Source organism: Vicugna pacos, chromosome 2, assembly GCF_048564905.1.
Source record: "Vicugna pacos chromosome 2, VicPac4, whole genome shotgun sequence".
Taxonomy (NCBI): domain Eukaryota; kingdom Metazoa; phylum Chordata; class Mammalia; order Artiodactyla; family Camelidae; genus Vicugna; species Vicugna pacos.
Genome location: NC_132988.1, coordinates 25,093,116 through 25,118,847, shown reverse-complemented (window position 1 = coordinate 25,118,847; position 25,732 = coordinate 25,093,116). Strand labels below are relative to the sequence as shown.

Genomic DNA, 25,732 nt, shown 5'->3' with positions numbered 1-25,732 from the left:
ACAACCTCATCAGTTCTGACCTTTGTGTAGCAAAAAATAACAAAATATTTTTGTATCTACGTTTGTACTATCAAAAGATTAAAAAGGGCTTTATTAATTGTCATTCCTAAGCAATATTCTTTTAAAACTACTGGGGTTAACTAAGGTATAGTTCTTTATATTTCTAATAATTTTGAGGTCTGTAAATAGGTAAATTGGAAAGAAGACAAGAAAATACAATTTTAAACAAATATTTTTAATATATGGCTTAATAGCATGGAATATTTAAGGAAGAGAAAATTATGCCTGAAAGGTACTATATCCAGTGGTTTACTTTCTAAGAAAATAAAATTTTTATATTTGATCTTAATTTTATTGTTCCCATAGTTTGAAACATAGTGTGAATAATATTATTTATCATATTTCCATGAAAATATGTGTAATTTATTACCTATAATGAAATTCTAAATTAAAATCTATATTGCCATAAGTATGTGTACACTATTGGGTTATTTTAAAAAAAGAAACTCTTGCTTTTTACCACCAAGAGAAAAGCAAGGTATCTCTTTGAAACTGGGATGATGGACAATGAATGATAATATTAGTTTCATATAGTTTGAGACTTATAATTTGTGATATGAATTGAATTAAACAATTGCTATCTATTGTCCCCATATAATGCCTGTAACTTTTGTATCTTAGATAACTGTAATGATAGCCAACACAATAATAATTTATTTTTTATCACATTCATTTAATTTTTAAATTGTCAATGTTCTCTTTTTTATTTTTCAAACTGTAAGATTTGCTGTGGTTTACTATCCATCTAGTAAATACCAAGATGGTATTAAAAATCCTATTCAGAAACTTCATAAATAATCAATTATTCCTAAGTAGGTAAGTTGGCTCTGAATTTTCAATTTATACCTGATCCTATTTTATTGTCACAGAGATCTATAATAAATATGAGAATGGTTACTGGAAATCATAAATTTCATATAAAATAAAATGAGATTATATAGATTTCTTTTAAATACTTCTTGTTAAATTAGAAGTTTATTAATTTTAATGCTAAGCACAATTGAAATCTGTCTATAAATCTTCCTACCATTATATTTGTGCTGCATAAGAGCAGGGCCTAAACCAGAAACAATACTTTTCAACTAAAAATTCAATACAATTATTTTAATTTATGAGTACATTAATAAATAAGTTATCAGTAATTGCACTTTAAAAATTTTACAATTTTCACTATTTTCTTCATCATTCCAGCACTATCTGATAATGTTGACTGCCCTGTCATCTCACTAGATTTTCAAGACTCCATGCTTTGTGAACATTTAAGTAAGTCTCTGGCCCTCTGTTGATATTTGTTTATAATAAGGCCCTTAGAGAACCTGTGAGCTCTGACTACATACCTATCAAGAGACAATTCCAAAACATGCCTCTAGCCCAGATATCTTTCTGTCACAATTTTATATTCAGTTCCATCTGTGACTTATCCAAAAATTAAACTGGCCGTTTTCACTCCAATGTATTTATTTCTTTCTCTTTTCTCACCCACCTTATTAATACCTTAAATATACCAAGTAATTTTGTCTGCCACAATTTCTTCTTAACTTACACTTTTCACTTCTTAGCCATTATCCTTGACAGACAGTAATCTTCTCATGCCTGGACAATCACATTAGAGTTCTTTGTAATGTTTCTGCTGCTCCTGTTTCTAATATAGCCCATATCAATCAGAATTTCCCAAATCTGATTTATACAAATATCACTAAATGTTATATTTGTAACACTTAAAACATGAAAGTTGGATTTTATTCATTTGAGCTCTTCTTTAGTTCTCTTTCATTATATGGATTCCCCCTTACAAATTTTTTTTTCCACGTTCATATTCTGGTTTTGTTTAAAGACCAGTCATTTCATGAACTCTACTACATTTGCCATTCTTTCAAGAAATCTTGTTTATTTAATTCTGTCACATAGAAATCTCTTCTAAATTTTACACTTTTGCATATTATTTCCTTTACAACCTGTGCTGGTTATTTTGCCCTTTGGATTCATTTTGTGACCACTTCTTCTAATTATACCACTCCCTCTGGTAGCACTTAGAGTGGGGGAAATGATTCTCCCTATTGCTAGTCCCTGGGCCTTTCCTTATTATTTTTTGCCATCTATCTCCTGAACAATCATGATTTAAATCAAAAATTACCTTCTCACTATAACTCTTTATTCCTCTTTAGAACAATCATTTCCTTTTTCCCAATCTGTTTATGTATTTTTGTAACAACCAAAAATTCCGTCATTTAAAGTTGACCTGATCTTAGACCACACTCTAAAATCAATGTCAGGTGAACAACAGAACTAAATGAAGATAATACAGGAGAATGTAACATTCCCAATTGTTTACAAATATCTGTTCTGGACTTTTGTATTTTTCTGAAGCTTCAATTGAAGGAAAGTTTAAAAATCGATTTTTTATTATTACCAACAGGATGAAGGAGATAATCAAACCAGGTCCCTGAGAATGTGAAGGGGGCTGCAATCAGAACAAGATGAGACAGGAAAGAAAAAGCAAAACTGACTATGAAGGCAGGTAGGTGTATTTTTGGAGACAGGAGACGAAAGATCTTTAAAGAGTGCCCACATTCTAACTTCAGTTTTCTCTAAAGAAAATTTAAAAGTTCAGATAAAGGTAAGTAAGTTAAAAATTCAGATAAAGGGAAGTGACATTTGTAAAGAATGGAAGTGGTCTGGTCATCATGGGGAACAGAAAACCAAGCAGGTAGTAACGAGCAATAATAGTAGATGTGATATACAAATGGCCCAATAGGCACAGAAAAAATGTTCAGTATTGCTAATTATCAGAGAAATGCAAATCAAAACTACAATGAGGTTTCACCTCATACAAGTCAGAATGGGTATCATTCAAAAGTCCGCAAACAATGAATGCTGGACAGGGTATGGAGAAAAGAGAACCCTTCTACATTGTTGGCAGAAATGCATGTTTGGTGTAGTCATTATGGAAAACAGTATAAAGATTCCTCAAAAAACTAAAAATAGACTTATCATATGATTCAGCAATCTCACTCCTAAGCATATATCCAGAGGGAACTCTAATTCAAAAAGATAATGCACCCCAATGTTCATAGCAGCAATATTTACAATAGCCAAGACATGGAAACAACCTAAATGTTCACTGACAGATGATTGGATAAAGAAGCTGTGGTATATTTATACAATGAAATACTACTCAGCCTTAAAGAATAAAATGATGCCACTTGCCGCAACATGGATGGACTTGGAGATCATCATTCTAAGTGAAGTAAGCTAGAAAGAGAAAGAAAAATACCATATGGCATCACTTACATGTGGAATCTAAAAAAATGATACAAATGAACTTATTTACAAAACAGAAACAGACTCACAGACATAGAAAACAAACTCATAGTTAACCAGGGGGAAAAGAGGTAGAAAGAGATAAAATAGGAGTTCAAGATTTGCAGATACTAACTACTATATATAAAATTGATAAACAAAAGTTTCTACTGTATAGCACAGGCAACTATATTCAGTATCTTACAGTAACCTATAATGAAAAAGAATTTTAAAAGGAATATATGTATATGTATGACTGAAACATTATGCTGTACACCAGAAATTGATACATTGTAAACTGACTATACTTCAATATAAATAAATAAATAAATAAATAAATAAATAAATAAATAAAATCACTCAACTCAGAAAAAAAGAATAGTAGATGTGATAGTCTGACTATCATTAAACTACTGATAGCTTTTAAGCACACCTTTCCCTCTTTCAGTTTGCCACACATCTGTCAAGCTATTAAGGAATCCTGAGTACCTCCTCCTTTAATTTTGTGGAGAAGTTAAATTATATAAGCACCTTCCAGAATACATGGCAAATCATTGCCCTGGATGCACCCGCTAACCCCATAAAACCTCAAATTAGCTTTCTTTCCCTGACCTCTTGAGTCATTTTTGGACCAGCTTCAGAAGCCTTCTCTGCTGTCTCCCAGAAAGGATCATTTTGTGAGTAATAAACCTTCCATACCCTTTTGGTGGCCCGTGTGTCATATACAAACCGAGTTTTGGGTAGGGCAGTAGAAAGTTGATCCTTTCTCTGTGGGGTGATTGTTACAGTAAGATTGATGGGTAGCGCTGTGGGCCTATATGACACTGGTGAACACAAAATGGCTATGCAATGGCCCCAGTGGCCCCAATCTACCATATGGAACAAGGAACATCTGTCTAGGTGTAGGTAGGAAGACAGTTGAATTCACCTAAAATTAAGATTTCATAAGACAGATATGTGGAAAGGACAAGCAGGCAGAGAGTGGAAGGTTAACCTAAACTTCCATGTAATAACATCTAGAGATTAGTAAAGTGAGTATAGGAATTGACTGATGAATACAGAGAAAGTGGAGGGTCACTGGAGAGGAGAAGGCAGAGCGTGAAGTATGTGTTATAGCTAATACCTACAAGTGATACACTGCAGTACCATCATTCTAAAGTATTTGTCCTCTACAATATTAAATTCAGATGTTTGAATTTAATATTTTCAGAATGAAATATACCTAGATATGGATAGTTAAATGACATATGAGATGAGAAGTAAGAAACTGAGAGGTGAGAATTTGGGTGGATCACTCCTTTGGACTTTGAAGTCAGGTAGCATGATAACTTATTTAGGGTAGAGAGAGCTGATCTTCAAGTGTTTCAGGGTATGAGATGAGCATCAAAAAACACGGTACATAAAAGTGGCCCTGTTGAAAAGCAAAGGTCTCATAGCAGGTTATGTTAAAAAAGACAAGGAGAATAAGTGTTAAAGTGGGAGTGAGGGTAGAAGGGACCTCCAAAATGAACTGATACATGTGTAGCATGGGGGATGAAAAACATTCATCTGAAAAATGTACGCGTGAAGCAGAAATTTGGGGAAAATAGATTTTAGTTGTGTTAAGGAATATTAAAGAAGATTGGAAACATTTTTGAGAAAATAGGGGAGTTATTAGCTGATGATTTGCAGTTGTAGAAAGCATCGTGAATTTCAAAGGGTAAAAATAATTTGAATGTTGTGTTACTGGTGCACAAAGCCAAAAGCAGCATGGGAACGGCTTGTAACTTTTTACAGGGACTTATAGGTAAAAGTTGATTGAGAAATCCAGGCATGGGAACCATGAAAGATTTAAGCTACAGTGAGCTACAATGTGATTTAAATAAGTAATCCAGTTCCCTAGTAGATAGTAACTTGAGCTCACGTGAGAATTCTAGAATGGCCACACAGTGTGCTAGACAATATGACAGTGGTGATGTGAAAGGACATTCCTAATATTCCACAGGACAAATGTCCTCAGACAGCCAGGGCAGGTGGCATTATTTCTTGGATGCCCTAAGGAACAAACTTCACACTATTTGAAGGGACTATGAACAGCTTATAAAGGAACTTCAGCTTGGGGTTCACTGAGAAGCTAAGACAAGAAATGTTATATTTGTTTACAGGACAGCTTCCCTGCCATGGGGGACTAGAAAAGGCTGGGGAAACAGTGGATACAGTAAAGGTAATGATGAGGCTTAGTCTGGTCTTTGTATTGCCAGAACCTAGCACGTGATTTGAGAAATGATAATGATTTGATAAAACAAACTAATAATAGAAAAGCCTTATTTGTATTTTAGATTTGAAAAAAAACTATCAAAATATTTTTAAAAATTTAAACTTCAGTAGAAAGAAGAAAACTGAGTGGGACTAAAGCCTTAAAGAGCAAGTACTATAATGAGATTTATTTTTATTTCATATACACATGTGCATGTATATATGTGTATACATGCATGTGAGTATGTATGCACACACATATATGTATAAATGCATATAGCTTACAAAATAATGAAATTACATACTATCTAAACAGTTTAAAACATATTCTGTTACTATTGTCTTTGAACTCCCAACTGTGCCCCAATCACATCTTACTGCTCTCATCTCTCTATTCTGAATAATGTGTGAGTGATTCCCACCTGGTCCTAGCTGGCAAGTCAGTTGTATGTGAAAAAGTAGCAGCTTATTCCTTTGGGGAGACATCCCTCACTAAACTGCCTGAAGCAAATTCTGTGTTTCAGTGGGCTTTCCCCTAAACACCAGGGCATGGTTAACTAAAAACCTAAACTCTGAACATGTCCACTAGGCTGTTGTGACTGCTCAGCCTCAGTGCCAGACATGCAGATCCAAAAGGGATGCAGTTGTTCTACTCTGTGGGTGGGATTTCAGGCAATTCTCCTAGCACTGATCTATGTTCCCCCTTCTTGATGAATCTGGAGAGAGTTTTACTGACTCTTGAAATGCTGCCAGATAGTCTAACTACCTACTTGGTCTGCCATTTAGAAAACTAAAAGTTAATGATTAAAAACATCTTTATTTTGGATCCCATGAAATATGGAGAAAGAATGACAGACACTGATTGAACAGTGTGGGTCACTCATGTAGATGCCTACAGCATGGACCTTTTCTGTGAAGACATCAACTGGAATCAAGATGTGGATGGCACCCGCAGGACTCAGATTGCCACCATTGCTGCCTGGATCCATCTGTAACAGAAATGGCAACATTTCCACTATCAGAGACTGGGCCAAAAGTAAAGTGCTCTCGGTTTCAAATGTAGGGGCTACCACTCCTTACCAGTCTCATGATTCCTGCTGAAGTTGACTGGGTGTCCTGCAGTGAGGAAAGGCTTCACTGCAAAGTGTGGGCCTTGCCTGGTCCCCTGGCAGACTGACTACCTCAGACCTTCCAACATTTTTCTCAGGACTGTCAGCAGTGGGTCACTACTGTTGACAACTTTCTGATTAGAGTCTCGCTGGTCCAGTCTTTGATTAGTCACATTGACAGGAAATATTTCTAAGGATGCTATCTGGTAGGTTTTATTTGTGTAAATTTTATCAGATTAATACATTGTCTTCCATTCTAGGTACACTAAGGATAATGTTAAGGGTTTTCTCTGAGATAAAAAAATAAAGGGGTCCTTAATATTGATCTCTGTTATCAGTTATCCTATTCATCAGTTTGTAGAAAGTACAAACAGGGACCTTGTGTACAAACAAGAAACGTGTATAGTTTATATATATTAAAAATACTTCATTAACTTTTCATCTGTAATTTTATTTTTGCCTTTACTTCTATTCTATATAAGCAGCAGGCCATATTTCAAGTGCTTTATCCCTCTAGTTGGAAGAAAGCTCACTTGTTTTGGAGTGCTCATGCTTTTTCATTTCAACACCAGCTCAGGAAAGTGCTCCTTTGTATTAATGTGAACCAACAAATAGCAATACTCTATTGTGTTTGATTTTACAAGGCATGGAATTGAGACTCAAAATCCTGATTTTGACTGCCACTGACCTGTGGTCTTAAAAGTGTCCTTAAATGGAATTATTTCCTTCTATAACAGCTATCTATTGCTAAAATAATGATGCAAATCAAATAAGCATTAAGTGTTAGTGATGTACAACAACAAACAGTTATTTAGCTCATGAGTCAGTTATGATTCATTAGTTCTGGGCTGGGCTTATCTGATCTGATCTGTCTTTTCCTGTATTTCTATCATCAACAGTAGTTCAGTATGGCAGGCCTGCTGACATTAACCAGATTAACTCACATAACTAACTCTTGATTGACATATGATGACTTCACCTGAAATGACTGGGGCAATCCAGTTTTATTCCACATGTTTTCATCTTCCACCAAGTTAACTCACACATGTTATCACAGAAAAGGTAGAGGGCATGAATGAAAGCGAATCCAATCACAGAAGTAATTTTTAAGCCTTGTTTGTGTAAAAAGTTGCTAATACCCTATTGACCAAAGCAAACTGCACACCTAAAACTGGAGTTAAAATTGTAGACACTACAAAATTACACTGCGAAAAATGCAAATAAGGTGGTGAAGTATTGGAATCATTCTGAATTCCATCACACCATCTATCCTAGATAATTATATGTTCTCAAGTATCAGTATTTTAAACTAATTGACTAACTATGTATGTATTTATTTGCTCATTGACTCAATAAGCATTGAACACCTAGCCTGCACTAGACATCTTTCCAGGAACTATATATACATAAAGCAACAAACAAAAGATTTAAAACATCATCATAGTACATAAATTTTATTAGAGTTTTCGCAGACAATAAACAGGTAAAAAGCTAACATTACGATGTTGGTAAATGTGCTAGGAGCAAATTAAAATAGAACGAAAAAATTATGGGGGGGAATTGCAATTTAAATCGTGCCAGCATTTTATTTTTCCAGTTTTATTGAGATATAATTGCCATACAGCACTGCATAGGTCTGATAGTGATTTGACTTATAAACATCATGAAATGATTATCATGACAAGTTTAGTTAACATCCATCATTTCATATAGATACAATATTAAAGAAAAAGAAAACAAATTTCCTTGTGTTGAGAACTCAGGATTTACTCTCTTAACTTTCATGTATAATATACAGCAATGTTAATTATATTTATCATGTTGTGCATTATACATCCTAGTACTTATTTATCTTATAATTGGTAGTTTTTACCTTTTGACTACCTTCATCTAACTCCCCTTCCCCATATCTCCTCACTTGTAGTAATCACAAATCTGATCTGTTTTTTATGAGTTTGGTTGGTTTTGAAGTATAATTGACCTGCAACACTGTGTTAGTCCCTGTTACACAGCATAGTGATTCCATATTTCTATACATTTTTAAATGACTTCCATGATAAGTCTAGTTAAAATCTATCACCATAATAAGGTATAACATAGTTATTGACTATATTCGCCACAGTGCACATTTCATACCCATGGCTCATTTATTTTGCAACCAGAAGTTTATACTTCTTAATCTTCCTCACCTATTTCTTTCCTCCCCCCACCTTCCTCTCCTCTGGTGACTACCTGTTGGTTCTCTGTATCTATAAGTTTATTACTGTTTTATGTTTATTCATTTGTTTTGTTTTTTTTGTAGGTTCTACATATAAGTGAAACTGTGCAGTATTTGTCTGTCCCTATCTGGCTTATTTCACTTAGCATAATACCCTCTGTGTCCATCCAGGTTGTCTCAAATGGCATGATTTTATTATTTTTTATGGCTGAGTAATATTCCATTATATATATATGTGTGTGTGTGTGTGTCTGTATCTGTGTATGTATATACACATCAAGTGTTTATTCATCCATCTATTGATGGAAATTTAAAATGCCTTCCATATCTTGGCTATTGTAGATAATGTTGCAATGAACATAGGGGAACATATTTTTTTCATTAGTGTTTTTGTTTTCTTTGGTTAAATAACCAGGAGTGGAATTGCTGATTTATATGGTAGTTCTATTTTTATTTTTTTAAGAAATCTCCAGACTGTTTTCCATAGTGGCTGAATTTATTTAAGAAAGGTCTATACAAAATGAGGAAATGAAGATTATAATGGGAAGAATGAAAATGTCATTTACAGAAATGGGAAAGATTTGAAAAGGAGGTTGACCTTTCTTCTAGTTGGCCATGGCTTTCTGATTTCAAACTCTCATAATGCCAAGGAACAGGAAATCTTATATATTGCATTTAGGCATACATATTTGGAGAATCACTTTGGAAAATATTTTGGCATTGTCTAACAAAGCCAGAGTTGTTCATAACCTACAATCCACTAAGTCCATTTCTACATTAATCCAATGAAATATCTTGTATATATGTCCTAGGAACAGGGCCAGCTTCATGGGTGTACAACATGTGTAGTCACATCGTGCCCTGTGCTTAGAGGGGCTCCACATGTTATTTTAATGCCTTTCTATCAACGTCTTGTAACTCTTAATAGTTTTGGACAAGAGGCCCTGCATTTTCATTTTGCAATGGGCCCCCTAAATTAGACAGATAGCCCTAGGAGACATGTACAAGAAATGCACAGAAACACTGTGTATAGTAGTAAAATTCTCTGAACAACCCAGATGTCTATAATTGTAAAATTAATTTTGACATGAATTTTTACATTTTCTCTCCGTCATTTTTACATATGAGAGAGAGAAAGACAGAAACTGAGATAGAGACACACAACACAAAACACACACACACGTGCAGCTTCATTTAGCCAATGAGTCGTCAGGTGATGTGACACTAGGCACTTCAATTGCTTGAAGGATGTTTGTGTAGTAGTTTTCTCTCTTGCACGTCAGACTTCTCCATGGAAGTACATATATTTGGAAGCTTACTAGTTCTAGAAAAATAAGAATCAGATGTTGTCCCAGCCAAAATTCAGTCCAGCCGACTGCAACATGGATACCCGAATGACTTATGGGGGAAAAGGAAAGAAAAGAAATGAAAAAAAGGGGGGGGGGGTGACCTTAAGCCAAAGCAGAAAAGTAGAGTATCTCCTAGAACCCTTCAATCCAATTTGCCTGTCTGCCCATTCATGCCTCCCAATGCTCCCCTTCCCTGCTGGGCCAAGCTCCATCACCAGTTAACTCTATCCTAACATTTTATACTGATATCCTGACACTTTATACTGATATACTAATGTTTCAACAGTAAAATCATAGAGCACTTTGTCTCCTAAGTAATTTACATGGTTTTTGAAAAGCAAGCTCTAGTGTCCAAAGCTTCTATGAATAGGAGTGAACAGTGGTGATTCCTCCCCAATAAAATGTTGCTAAGTGATATAACATCAGAGTTCTGCTATTTAACGTGAATATTATTCTGTAATTTTCATTTTCTTTAAAATACAGCTTCCATTTCTCTGAACTGAGTACAGTAAAACTCTCTTCATAGGTTTTTTTCGTAAGAACTGGCCAAGACAATGACAGTTTATTTCCTTGAAAAATCTAAGGAAATACATATACAAATATAGTATCTGTAAGAGTTTTATGGCTGTAGATATACATGTAGATTATATGTGTGAGATATAAGCATGTGGAATACAAAAGCATGATGTGGGAATGAGGATTTCACCATGGATTTATAGATATATAGACATATATATATCATGACAGACAAAAGATATAAGCACAGAAATGCATATAAATACTTTGGGGTATCCTGAAATTTTTTTGGTCATCATTCTAGAAGTCATTTGGAGAAATATAAGGTTAAAGAAATCAGTTAACACTACTCAGCCATTAAAAAAAAGAATAAAATAATGCCATATGCAGCAACATGGATGGACCTGGAGATGGTCATGGTAAGTGAAGTAAGCCAGAAAGAGAAAGAAAAATACCATATGATATCACTCATGTGCGGAATCTAAAAATGATGTCATAAGTGAACTTACTTACAAAACAGAAACAGACTCACAGACATAGAAAATAAACTTACGGTTACCAGGGGGAAAATAGGCAGGGGGAGGAATAAACTGGGAGTTTGGGATTTACAGATACTAACTACTATATATAAAATAGATAAACAAGGTCCTACTGTATAGCACAGGGGACTATATTCAGTATCTTATAATGAAAGGCGATAATGAAAAAGAATATGAAAAGAAACATATATATGTATATGTATAACTGAATCACTGTGCTGTACAGCAGAAATTAACACAACACTGTAAACCGACTATACTTCAATTAAAAAAAGATCTTAGAACAGGAAAAAAAAGTAATATGTAAAAGATAAAATGGAGATAAGATTTAGATATAATATGTTTGGGGTAGTATGAAAATAATGTCTCTGTCTTATGAAAATATATCATGGAGATCACATCCTCTCCTTTTTGTCCAGTTATCTATTCCAAAACCAGGGAATAGACGTGCTGCCACCTCAATCAACACCTTAGCACAACAGTAGCTGTTTAGCGCTTTTATCTTCACTTCCCTTGTAAACACCTACTGGTGCCGTAGGAAGAGTTCTGCTTTAGAGAATTCATTCACCTTACAAATTAGTGTTATTTTGAAGGAAAAATCGGTAATCAGCAGACATTCAGCACTTAAAAATGTAAAGGCCAAAACAAAAACAGCAAAACAAACCAGAATAAAGAAGCAAGCAAAAACGACTTCTCTAGCTTTTTGTTCTAAGTGCCAGTATTATTAACTTGCACTGAGTATCATCCCCACCCCACCCCCGATTATTCCAACTTAAACATAGTCGTCTATTTTCCTGATATTTGCCTTCAGCAGAAAAATCTTGCCAATGCATTCCCATCTGCAGGTACATATGCTTTAAGACTTCTTTCTTTCAGGCAACAGAAGGTTAATAAATGCTGCTAGAAAAAAATATGCCTTAATTTTCTTTCATTTTTATGGAAGACAGGCAGATAAATACCTAAAGGAAGAGCTCTACCTGCAGGCATGAGTATGCTTTAAGAGAAAAATCTCAAGTTTTGCAAGATGCTTTTAGAAGGAATTCTTTACTGTGTTACTTAATTACAACCCTGCTCTGAAAAAAATGTTTACTTTGAATATTCTTGGAGTTTTTCCAATTTCTTTGCTATGTTGCAGTCTGTTTGCTTATACTTTCAGGAGATAAGAGAAGTAAATGCAACATATTTAAAAAAATCTTATTCTAAGATTTTATTAAAAACACTTTACTTGCTCTTGGTTTAAAATCTTTTTTTTTTTACATTTTTATTGATTCATAATCATTTTACAGTGTTGTGTCAAATTCCAGTGTTCAGCACAATTTTTCAGTCATTCATGGACATATACACACTCATTGTCACATTTTTTTCTCTGTGATTTATCATAACATTTTGTGTCTATTTCCCTGTGCTATACAGTGTAATCTTGTTTATCTGTTCTACAATTTTGAAATCCCAGTCTATCCCTTCCCACCCTCTACCCCGCCCCCCCTGTAACCACAAGTCTGTATTCTCTGTCCATGAGTCTATTTCTGTCCTGTATTTATGCTTTGTTTTTGTTTGTTTGTTTGTTTTTGTTTTTTAGATTCCACATATAAGCGATCTCATATGGTATTTTTCTTTCTCTTTCTGGCTTACTTCACTTAGAATGACATTCTCTAGGAGCATCCATGTTGCTGCAAATGGCATTATGTTGTCGGTTTTTATGGCTGAGTAGTATTCCATTGTATAAATATACCACCTCTTCTTTATCCAGTCACCTGTTGATGGACATTTAGGTTGTTTCCATGTTTTGGCTATTGTAAATAGTGCTGCTATGAACATTGGGGAGCAGGTGTCATCCTGAAGTAGATTTCCTTCTGGATACAAGCCCAGGAGTGGGATTCCTGGGTCATATGGTAAGTCTATTCCTAGTCTTTTGAGGAATCTCCACACTGTTTTCCATAGTGGCTGCACCAAACTGCATTCCCACCAGCAGTGTGGGAGGGTTCCTCTTTCTCCACAGCCTCTCCAGCATTTGTCATTTGTGGATTTTTGAATGACGGCCATTCTGACTGGTGTGAGGTGATACCTCATTGTAGTTTTGATTTGCATTTCTGTGATAATTAGTGATATTGAACATTTTTTCATGTGCTTTTTGATCATTTGTATGTCTTCCTTGGAGAATTGCTTGTTTAGGTCTTCTGCCCATTTTTGGATTGGGTTGTTTATTTTTTTCTTATTGAGTCGTATGAGCTGCTTATATATTTTGGAGATCAAGCCTTTGTCGGTTTCACTTGCAAAAATTTTCTCCCATTCCGTAGGTTTTCTTCTTGTTTTATTTCTGGTTTCCTTTGCTCTGCAGAAGCTTGTATGTTTCATTAGGTCCCATTTGTTTATTCTTGCTTTTATTTCTTCTAGGAGAAAATTTTTGAAATGTATGTCAGATAATGTTTTGCCTATGTTTTCCTCTAGGAGGTTTATTGTATCTTGTCTTATGTTTAAGTCTTTAATCCATTTTGAGTTGATTTTTGTATATGGTGTAAGGGTGTGTTCTAGCTTCATTGTTTTACATGCTGCTGTCCAGTTTTCCCAACACCATTTGCTGAAGAGACTGTCTTTATTCCATTGTATATTCTTGCCTCCTTTGTCGAAGATGAGTTGACCAAAAGTTTGTGGGTTCATTTCTGGGCTCTCTATTCTGTTCCATTGGTCTATATGTCTGTTTTGGTACCAATACCATGCTGTCTTGATGACTGTAGCTCTATAGTATTGTCTGAAGTCTGGGAGAGTTATTCCTCCAGCCTCTTTCTTTCTCTTCAGTAATGCTTTAGCAATTCTAGGTCTTTGATGGTTCCATATAAATTTTATTATGATTTGTTCTAGTTCTCTGAAATATGTCCTGGGTAATTGGATAGGGATTGCATGAAATCTGTAGATTGCCTTGGGCAGTGTGACCATTTTAACAATATTGATTCTTCCAACCCAAGAGCATGGAATATCTTTCCATTTTTTAAAGTCTTCTTTAATTTCCTTCATCAATGGTTTATAGTTTTCTGTGTATAATTCTTTCACCTCCTTGGTTAGATTTATTCCCAGATATTTTATTACTTTGGGTGCTATTTTAAAGGGGATTGTTTCTTTACTTTCTTTTTCTGTTGATTTATCGTTAGTGTAAAGAAAGGCAACTGATTTTTGAACATTAATTTTGTAACCTGCTACCTTGCTGAATTCTTCGATCAGCTCTAGTAGCTTTTTTGTGGACCTTTTAGGGTTTTCTATATATAGTAACATGTCGTCAGCATATAATGACACTTTTACCTCTTCTTTTCCAATTTGGATCCCTTTTATTTCTTTCTCTTGCCTGATTGCTGTGGCTAGGACTTCCAGGACTATATTGAATAGGAGTGGTGATAGTGGGCATCCTTGTCTTGTCCCAGATTTTAGTGGGAAGCTTTTGAGTTTTTCACCGTTGAGAACTATGCTGGCTATAGGTTTGTCATATATAGCTTTTATTATGTTGAGATATGTTCCCTCTATACCCACTTTGGTGAGAGTTTTTATCATAAATGGGTGTTGAATTTTATCAAATGCTTTTTCTGCATCTATTGAGATGATCATGTGGTTTTTGTCCTTTCTCTCGTTGATGTGATGTATTACATTGATTGATTTGCGTATGTTGAACCAGCCTTGTGTCCCTGGGATGAACCCCACTTGGTCATGATGTATAATCTTTTTTATGTGTTGTTGGATTCTATTTGCTAAAATTTTGGTGAGGATTTTGGCGTCTATGTTCATCAGTGATATTGGCCTATAATTCTCTTTTTTTGTAGTGTCTTTGCCTGGTTTTGGTATCAGGGTGATGGTGGCTTCATAGAATGAGTTTGGGAGTATTCCCTCCTTTTCAATCGTCTGGAAGAGTTTGAGAAGGACTGGTATGAGTTCTTCTTTGTATGTTTGGTAGAATTCCCCGGTGAAGCCGTCCGGTCCTGGACTTTTATTTGTAGGGAGGTTTTTAATTGCTATTTCTATTTCCTTTCTAGTGATCGGATTGTTCAAGTGTTCAGTTTCTTCTTGATTCAGTTTTGGTGGACAGTATGTTTCCAGAAACTTGTCCATCTCCTCTAGGTTATCCAGTTTGGTTCCATATAGTTTTTCATAGTATTCTCGTATGATATTCTGTATTTCTATTTTGTTTGTTGTAATTTCTCCATTTTCCTTTCTTATTTTGCTAATTTGTGCTCTCTCTTTTTTCTTCTTTGTGAGTTTGGCCAGAGGTATGTCGATTTTATTTACTTTTCCAAAAAACCAGCTTTTGGTTTGGTTGATTTTTTCTATGGTCTTGTTAATCTCTATTGTATTTAATTCCTCTCTGATCTTTATTATTTCCTTCCTTCTGCTGCTTTTTGGAGCTTTTTGTTCTTCTTTTTCTAATTGATTTAGGTGGTGGGTTAACTTGTTTATTTGAGATTGTTTTTTTTTTTTTGAGAAAGGCCTGTATCGCTATAAACTTCCCTCTTAGCACTGCCTTTGCTGTGTCCCATAGGTTTTGAGTGGTTGTGCTTTCATTATCATTTGTCTCAAGGTATTTTTTAATTTCAGCTTTGATTTCCTCATTGATCCATTGTTTTTTCAATAACATATTGTTTAATCTCCATGCTTTTCTTTTTTTTCTCCTTTGTTTCTCTGTTGTTGATTTCCAGTTTCATGGCATTGTGGTCAGTAAAGATGCTTGAGATAATTTCTATCTTCTTAAATTTGTTGAGGTTTCTTTTGTGTCCAAGTACATGATCGATCCTGGAAAATGTTCCATGTGCACTTGAAAAGAATGTATATTCTATTTTTGGGGGTGTAAAGCTCTGAAAATATCCACCAAATCTAGTTTTTCTATTGTAGTATTTAATTTCTCTGTTGCCTTGTTTATTTTCTGTCTGGAAGATCTGTCTAGTGATGTTAATGCAGTGTTAAAATCTCCAACTATGATTGTATTCCCATCAATATCCCCCTTTATCTCTGTTAGTAATTCTTGTATGTACTTAGGTGCTCCTATATTGGGTGCATATATATTAATGAGTGTAATGTCTTCATCTTGTATCACTCCTTTAATCATTATAAAATGTCCTTCTTTATCTTTCTTTATGGCCTTTGTTTTAAAGTCTATTTTGTCTGAAATCAGTACTGCAACACCTGCTTTTTTGGCTTTTTCATTTGCATGGAATATCCTTTTCCATCCTTTCACTCTCAATCTATATGTGTCCTTCTCCCTAAAGTGGGTCTCTTGTATACAGCATATTGAAGGTTCTTGCTTTATTATCCACTCTGCCACTCTATGTCTTTTGACTGGAGCATTTAGTCCATTAACATTTACAGTAATTAATGATAGATGTGTGTTTATTGCCATTTTGAACTTATCTTTGCAGTTGAATTGGTATATCCTCTTTGTTCCTTTCTTCTTCCTTATGTGGTTTGGTAATTTTCCTTTGTATTATCATGGATTTTATTTAATTTTTGTGACTCCCTTGTAAATTTTTGACTTGTGGTTACCCTTTTTTGTAAATCTATTAACCTATACCCGTTTTTAATAAACTGATAATAACATGATCTCAAACCAATCCTACTGTTAAAAAAATTTAAAAAAGAAAGAAAAAAAATTCTATATTTCCCTGCCTCCCTCTCCCACTCTCAGCGATTTGTATGTCTTCTTTTATAATTTCGTGTTTTCTTTATTTGTAATTCATGAGTTATCACCTTTCCAGTTGTACGTTTCTCATTTCTGTAGCATCCTGCTGCTTTTCTATTTAGAATAGCCCTTTCAATATTTCTTTTAGCATGGGTTTAGTGTTGCTAAACTCCTGCAGCTTTTTTTTGTCTGTGAAACTCTTTATTTCTCCTTCTATCCTAAAGGATAGCCTTGCTGGATAAAGTATCCTAGGCTGCATCTTTTTTTCATTCAGGGCTTTGAATATATCTTGCCACTCCCTTCTGGCCTGTAGTGTTTGTGTAGAGAAATCAGCTGAGAGCCTTATGGGGGTTCCCTTGTAGTTCACTCTTTGCTTTTCTCTTGCTGCCTTTAGAATCATTTCTTTATCCTTGACTCTGGCCATCTTGATTATGATATGTCTTGGTGTGGGTCTATTTGGGTTCTTCCTGTTTGGGACCCTCTGAGCTTCCTGTACTTGGATATCTGATTCCTTCTTTAAGTTTGGGAAGTTTTCAGTCATGATTTCTTCAAAAACCTTTTCAATTCCCTTTGAGCCTTCTTCCCCTTCTGGGACCCCTATTATGCAAAGATTGGGATGCTTTATATTATCCCATAGGTCCCTTATGCTATTATCATTATTTTTTATTTGCTTATCTTGTAGTTCTTCTGAATGGGTGCTTTCTGTTGCCCTGTCTTCTAGATCACTAATTCGTTCTTCTGCATTAACTAGTCGGCTTTGCACAGCTGTTAGATCATTCCTCGTCTCTGTCATTGAGTTTTCCCATTCTACTTGGCTCTTCTTTATAGCTTCAATTTCATTTTTGACATATTTTATTTCTCTAAGCATTATCTCTTTTAATTCCTTCAGCAATTTGATCACTCCTTTTTTGAAATCTTGATCTAGTAGGCTATCGATGTCTATTTCATTGAGCTTTCTTTCAGGGGATTCCTCTTGTTCTTTTAATTGGGAAAGGTTTCTCTGCTTCTTCATCTTGCTCATACCTCTCTGGCACTGTGGTTTATGGAGTATCAGTTGTCTATTTTGGATCTTAAGGATTTTATCTATCTAATGCCTATTTAGGAATAGAACTTAGGAAAAAAAAAGAAAAAAGAAAAAAAAGAGAAAAGAATAAGAGAGAGAGAGAAAGATTTTTAAAAGAAGGGAGAAAGAGGGTTTGAAAACAATGTATAATGAATAATAGAAGAGCGGGTTGAAGCAGAGTATTAATCGGGTGGAGACGTCCTTTTAAAACCTTTAAAAAAAAAATGGGGGTGGGGAGATGAATATATGTGTTTGAAGCCTGTGTCTAATCAATAACAGGACATCAAAACCCAAGAGAAATAGAAATGAATTAAGAAGTAAAAATTAAAAGAGTAATTGAAAATAGAACAGGTAAAAACAGATTAAAACAAAACAAAAACAAAAAACAAAAAAACAAAACAAAACAAAAATCAAAAAAAAAAAAAAAGGGGTTTGTCGGTGTTCTCCTGGAGTGTGTGTGCTTTTAATGTGATGTCCTTCTGTCTTCGTCCTGTTTTGGAAGCTCAGCTTGTTTTCATAGGCCCTCCGTTGGCGCCCTCTTCTGTGCTGCTCCCAGCACCTGTCGGCAAGCAGATCGCGCCTCCTCCTAACACGGGGTCAGATGCAGCTCTCCTCTGCTGCGGGCGGGCGGGTCACTGCCCCTCCGGATGCCGCAGTCAGATGTTGCAGACTGGCCAGGCAGGAGGGCGGGTCGTGCCCCTTCCCAGCACCTCGGTCAGGGGTTGTGTTCCTGCCCCACAGGCGGGGGGCGCTCTCCCCCTGCCTGCGCCGCTGGTAGCTCCGCTGCTCTGTGTGGCTGCGCGCTCTGTGCTGGCGCTCCGTCCTGGCTGGCGCTCCGCCCTGGTCGCGCTCCGCGGGTGGGCTCGGGGAAGACCGAGGGGCAGCCTCGTCCCTGCTCCGAGCCAAGACCCAGCTGCTTGTTTGTCTTTGTGGAGCAAGTTCTCTGGGGGACCAGAATGGAAGGATCCTATCTGCCCAGGGCTGTAGGCCCGTCTCAGTCTGGCCCTTGAGGCTGCTAAGCCCTATGGTGCGGACGCAGGTTTCGCCTCTGCCCCCGCCTGGGTGCTAAGCGCCGGAGAATATGGTGGCTCTGCCTGGGCCCCGCCCCTCTTCCCCTGAAAAGTTTCCGCGGGTTTTCAGAGATGGGGGTATGCACCCTTCCCCCGAGAGCACATCAACCTTGCTGTTTTATGGAGGGCCCAGGTTGTTCTGTCCTGTACACCCACAGCCCCGGCGCCCAGCCCCTTGCAGTCCCCTGGAGCTGCCTCCGTGCAGCCGCCCCCATCCTCCGCCCGGCTTGTGAAGCCTGGCCCTGCCCGCCGCTGCCGGCCTGCGTCTCAGGCTGGGCGTCGGGGGGGTGCTCTGTGCCCGTTTAACTTAGTTCTGTCAGACAAGGGCTGCTCTGTACAGATCCGAGCCTTGGAGGCTCCCCCTCCGTCCCGCTGGCCTCTCAATTGGAGAGGGGAGACCCAGCGAGCGAGCGCCAGTCCTCCTTTGCCGCTCCCTCCCCGCGGGACCCGTCCCGCGCTGCTTTGCCTTTTGTTCTTTCTTTTTTCCTTTTCTCCTACCAGATTTTTGGTGTCTTTATCTTTTGAAGAGGGCGATGATCTGTTGGAGTTCTGCAGGTGCTCTGGTTGGCTGAGTGGGTCTGTAGATGTGGGTCTTGGTGTATTTGTGGGAGAGGGTGACTTACAAGTGTCCTTCTACTCCGCCATCTTGCCCGGAAGTCCACTCTTGGTTTAAAATCTTGATCGATGGTTAGTATAAATATGAGTTTTTTTAGTCTCAGTGCAATTTGTTCATAATAATGATTGAATAAAAAGTAACTATATGGTATTTATGTCAGAAAATTTTTTTAAACTTGTTATTGAGGAAGTAACATTTATGCTAAAAATAGAATAGCTTATTTTGACTCTTTTATGGGAAAATCACAGAAATCACAATAGTCTCATCATTAGTCCAAAATATTATTATTATTGATACTCTTGTTATTGAACAATTCAAACTGATATAAAATAATGGAAGATTTGGAGGTAGGCCAAAACATGTATTTACATTTAAAAATTATAATTGTGTTTTGATTCCTCAATTAATTTAGAGACAAATCTAAAATTATACATTATAAGTATTTCATTACTAATAAATATTATGTTTCCATTCAGCCTTAGAACATAACTGTGATCCACATTCTCTGAATCCTAATCTCGGATTGACTTACAATGGATAAAATGTACAGATTGATTTACAATGAATTAAAATATATAAATATTTTACTTATTTTTTACTCAAATCCAACTCCCATTTTGGCCTCTTAAATTGGTGTGATTTTTCATTTGTAATTCAACATTCAAAAAAAAAAGCTATTTGTATCAAGAGTCAAAACATTCTAATACTCTCTGAGTGCATTATTTTTTACTTAGAATGTCATTGCAATCTTCAAAAGTAATGATTTTGAGTATTTTATAATTAATTAACATGTTTAGTAGTGTTGTCAGCCTCAGAGTCAGGGAACTTAACTAGCTCAGAAAGAACAACCCATCATTAGTGTATGCCCTTGGGGAAATTATTTCCTCTTACTGTTGAAGCAAACTGTTAATATATGTTGAGGTTTTTTCATCTCTAATACTCCAGTGACATTAGGAGCATTTCAGCAGTGGTTAGGGCCCACAAAGTGTGATATGTCTTATTACATTTGGGCTGCTAGAGCAAAATACTGCAACTGGGTGACTTGCAAGCTATAGAAATGTATTGCTCACAGTTCTGGAAGCTAGAAGTTGGAGATCAAGATACCAGCATGACTGAGTGAAGATCACAGATTTCTGGGTCCCAGATTTCTCACTGTGTCCTCACATGGCAGAAAGGGTTAGGGATCTCTGCAGCCTCTTTTATAAGGCACTGATGGCATTCATCAGTGTTCCACCGTTATGACTTAAGCATCTCCCAAAAGCCCCACATTCCAATGTTACCTTGGAAGTTTATGATTTCAGCATAAGAATTTTGGTGGGACACAAGCATTCAGACCATAGGAATGGTATAAATTGCAGGAGTAAGAGCATGAAAAATCCTAAAGTTTGAAGGAATCACTGACATCTCTAACCAACTTTGTACTAAGTGACCTTGAAGTAAAATACCTTTGAATAAGTCTATCAGAATACTAATGTTAAATTCTAAACATTGTTGAGGGTTTTTTTTAAGTGCAGATTAGATGAAATGTACTGGATAATATAAGTACTTATTTATTTATGTATGGAAATAGGAGACATCAGATAAAGAAACCCTGAACATATGCTACCTGGATGGAGAAATGAGGATCTCCCCACCACCCCAGGGATGGAGATATATGAATGGGAGGGAATGAAATTAGTTTGAGATTCTTACACTTTCTATTCTACTTACCTTCTTTGGCCAGAAAATTGTAAAACCTCTTTTCTATTATGCTGGCCTTTCTGGGTAAATATCCTTTCTTGTTCCACTTCAGGACAACTCCCACATTCACTGAGCTCCAAAATATCAACCTCCTAAATTTTTTAACTAGACAACAGAGGAAAGGCTACTATCATCATTCATGTTAACTTATAAATATTCTTAGAATTAATTTTATATGTTGAAAAAATACAAAATCTATATGCTGAAGAAAGAGAGATAACATTTTCAATCCCCCCCTACAAAAATACCATCTATTAGGGAGGATGTGGAAAAAAACATGTAAATAATGTTTCCAATACAGATGGTGCAGAAAAAAAATATACTCATCAGAAGGTCTCATTTTAATTATAGATACGTAAGCACAAATATAACGCAAAGTTCAACAGATCTGGGCCCACATAACTTTTTTGTTTTTTACTCAACTCCTCAGGTGATTCTTTTTCAGTTATCATGATTATAATCTTCCAAAGACGTTTAGAAACTAGTGCCCTACATCGTTTGCAAAGTGATTTTAAACAAGGGCACTTGAATTTTGTCACTGCACTTCTAAAGACTCTTCAGTGGCTCCCCATGGCCTCTGGAATGATATAAAATCTACATGGTATGACTTTCTTGTGTTTTAATGAAGGTCCGGAGTATGTACTTACTTTCCTGAGTTGACACACCATCTTAAGACCACAGCTTTAACCATCTTAGACTACTTTCTTCTTTCTCAAATGTATTGTGTTACCTCCATCTCCATAAATTAATGAACAGTTTGTGCTCAAAGGAACTATCAAAGTAGTGTTATAGATTCCCAGTTTCCAGTCAGACATGCAGAGAGCATGGAAGACATCACTCCAGTCCTCACAGCAAGAAAAAAGCTGAAAAAACTGAAAATACGTAACTCTTCCTAGATCCATCAGAGAATTGTGGTCACAGGGCAAACTTATTGTCCTAAAAACTGGAGACAAACTGTTTTTACAGGAAAATCACAGCTTAACTGGAGCAGAAGACCAGAAGTGGAAGCCCACAGTTAAAATTGGTATCAAACAAAGTACAAAAGAAAGTGAATGTTTACAGCACACTTTTTAATTGACTAATTGCTGGAAGTTCAGAGTGAACTAATTTTAGAGAGAAAAACTCCAAGGAAGCCCATTCTTAGGGGAGCTTGCACACTTTCATTAGTTTTCCCTGCAGGATCCCTACCTGGTTTTTATTGTGAAGACTGGAGAAAAATGCCTTCATACTTCAGCAGAGGGAGGGGAAAAGGAACTATTTTAAAATACCCAGATCTCTCTGTTCTTTTTCATAAGACTTTCCCTCAAGAGGAACTATCTTACCAGAGCCTGATCAGCTGGGATTTTAACAATAACTGACATAGGGAATACCCAATGCAGGCTCACTAAGAGACTGAGTCCTATTCACAGGATTCTAGAGAATGCTTCCCATCCCTCTCTGATACCTCACCACCACGTTGTAAGGCTACTAAGCTATATAAAGGCTGTAAAGGTATAATAAAAAGAATGACACGTAAAAGAACTTCAAGCCTCAACTCCTTAAATATAAGTCCTTAAATATAAAGAGTACTTAAGGACGATGGTGGGGCAGGGGGTCAACAAGGACACTGAAGAAATTTTAGTGTTTGACCTCATAGCTATAGCAAACAGTAACGACAGCCTTACTCCTAGCCAGATATAACCTCACCTTAAAGGCCTATCTAGTTCATTTTTTTTCACCTGATACATGTCTGGCTTTCAACAAAAAACTATTAGGCATGCTAAAAGGCAGTAATCAAAATCTGAGGAGATAAACCAAACATCAGAACCAGCCTCGGATATGACAGAAATTTTGGAATTTTCAGACCAAGAAATTAAAATAACTATTGATGAATATTCTAAGGGCTCTAATGGATTAAGTGGATAGTATACAAAAATAGATGGGTAAGCTAAGCCGAGGGATGGGACTGTGAAAAGAAAATACTAGAAATCAAAACCTCTGTAATAGAAATGAAGAATGTCTTTGTTGGGTTCTTCAGTACACGGAACATGGTGCGAAAAAAATGAATCAGTGAGCTTTAAGATATGTTAGTAGAAACTTCCAAAACAAAAATGCAAAGAGAGAAAGTACTGAAAAAAACATAATTTGATATCCAAGAACTGTGGGAAAGTTATTTTAAAAAACAGTACAATATGGGAGATGAAATACCAGAAAGAGAAGAGAGAGAGACAGGACAAAATAGACACCAACACATAGAACTAGAGAGCACTAAGCAGCATAGCTACCAAAACACTGCAGCTAGGCGTATCGTATTTAAACATAGCTTGGCAAAAAATAAAAGACAGAGAAAATACTGAAAAAATAAAATACCTTTCCAATAGAGGAACAAGGAGAATTACATCAGACTTTTCTTCAGAAAACATGCAAGCAAGAAGTGAGCACAAGAGCACAATGAAATATCTAAAGAATTAAACAAAACAAAAAAACCTCTGCCAACCTAGAATTCTGTTTCCAGCAACATTATCCTTCAAAACTGAAGAAGTAAAGACTACTTCAGATAGGAAAAAATTGAGAGAATCTGTTAGCAAGAGAACATCTTGCAAGAAATCTTAAAAGTTCTACAGAGAGAAGGAAAATGATAAATTTCTGAAATTCAGGTCTACATCAAGAAGGAAGAGCTTTAGACAAGAAGAAATAAAGGTAAAATAAAATGTTTTTCTGGAAATTAAGCTAAGAGATAGCATTGTTCAAAAATGATATGGGCAACAATAAATTTGGTGACTATTGCTTATAGGTTATGGATAAGTGGAATGAGTAACAGCAAAGTTATAAGGTGTGGAAGGGATGAATTTGAAATACTCTGTTATAAGGCACTTGTGCTACTTGCAAAGTGGCATCATGTTATTTGAAAGTGAACTTGGATTAGTCAAAAATGTATATTGCAAATCTTAGGGAAATCATGAATTTTTTTTAAAATGAAGTATAATAGATAAGAGGAAAAGTGAAACCATATGGAATACTCAGTTAAAATCATAAAGAACAAGAAAAATAGAGGCAGTGAATAGAAAATAAAGTATATATTTTTCTTTCCTCTATTGACAGAGTAAAAGGATCAGATTTCACGAGTTGTCAGGGAGGGAAGAAGTCCATCATAATAGTACCCCATTCCCTCTATTAAATGTATATTCGTGACTATTTTGTAGCTACCATTATAGGAAAGATTTCTAATGCAATTGCAAGTTACCTTAATTAACATGTAGGAGAACATTTTGTGAACAATAGTTAGGTTTAGGTACCATTCATGAATTCTTGACTGGCAGCTCTGAGAAACAAAGAGGCAAATACATTTATCATACATTGTCAAATTAGGAAAAAATTTACCTCTATAAATTTTACAAAAACTATATATACCTTTACAAAAAATATATAACAGAATAAGGATCTATCTCTAGAACTTTCTTTTCTATCTCAGTTTCTCTTGCTAAAAAGAAAGTCATAAAGCTATCAAAAACTAACAGTTTACTTTTATTATCTTGATTTTTTTTTTCTGTTTTGGATTGGTTTATATGAGGGGAAAAGGTGTTATTGACCATGGTTTTATTTAACTACAAACAAAACCTTATTTTGGAATATAACTACTGTCATATTTTTCTATAAGAAATTCAAATACACAGAGAAGCTTACATTTTTTTCCTGTTTGAGAAACACAGCTTATTAACGTTCCAACAATATTCTGCTTAATAAGATGTTCAATGGGACATGTAAAATAGAATGAGCTAAAAATAATTTTTCCCAATTACATTTGTTCGTTATTTAATCAGTAGTCCATTCAATGTTGTCAAGCTGTGTTCCAGCCCTTGGTGATACACCATTGAACAAAACAGACAAAATCATCCTTGCCCTTGTGAAGCTCACATTCTGGTGTAGAATGTCAGACACAGAACGATAAACATAATACATTAACAGATGAGGTGCTAAAGTGATCGTGCTGGGAAAACCAGATTTATGAGTGTGGTGAGTTCTAGGGAGAGACTGCAACTTGAAACGAGTTAGATACAAAGCATCTCACTGAGAAGGTGACATTTAAGAAAAGGTTTGGAGGAGCAGTGGGAGTGATCAGTCAGGAGTGTCAGAGGGAAGAGGAGTAAGCAAAACCTCAGAGTGGGAATGTACCTGCCATGTCACAACAACAACAAACAGGAGGTGACTATGGCTGGAGGACAGTGAGCTAGAGAAATAGAAGAAAGAAATATGATCTGAGAGGAAATGGGGGTCAGATCACTGT

At 36.0% G+C, this 25,732-nt stretch overlaps 1 long non-coding RNA gene across 1 annotated transcript; it reads right to left on the bottom strand.

The window, feature by feature from the left end:
* Nucleotides 1-6,392: 6,392 nt before the first annotated feature.
* Nucleotides 6,393-20,939, bottom strand: LOC140685626 (uncharacterized). Its single transcript, XR_012058879.1, has 2 exons — nucleotides 20,799-20,939; nucleotides 6,393-6,584 (listed from the first exon to the last, which is right to left on the bottom strand). It is a non-coding gene; the product is annotated as an uncharacterized lncRNA (long non-coding RNA).
* Between the last annotated feature and the right edge of the window lie 4,793 nt (nucleotides 20,940-25,732).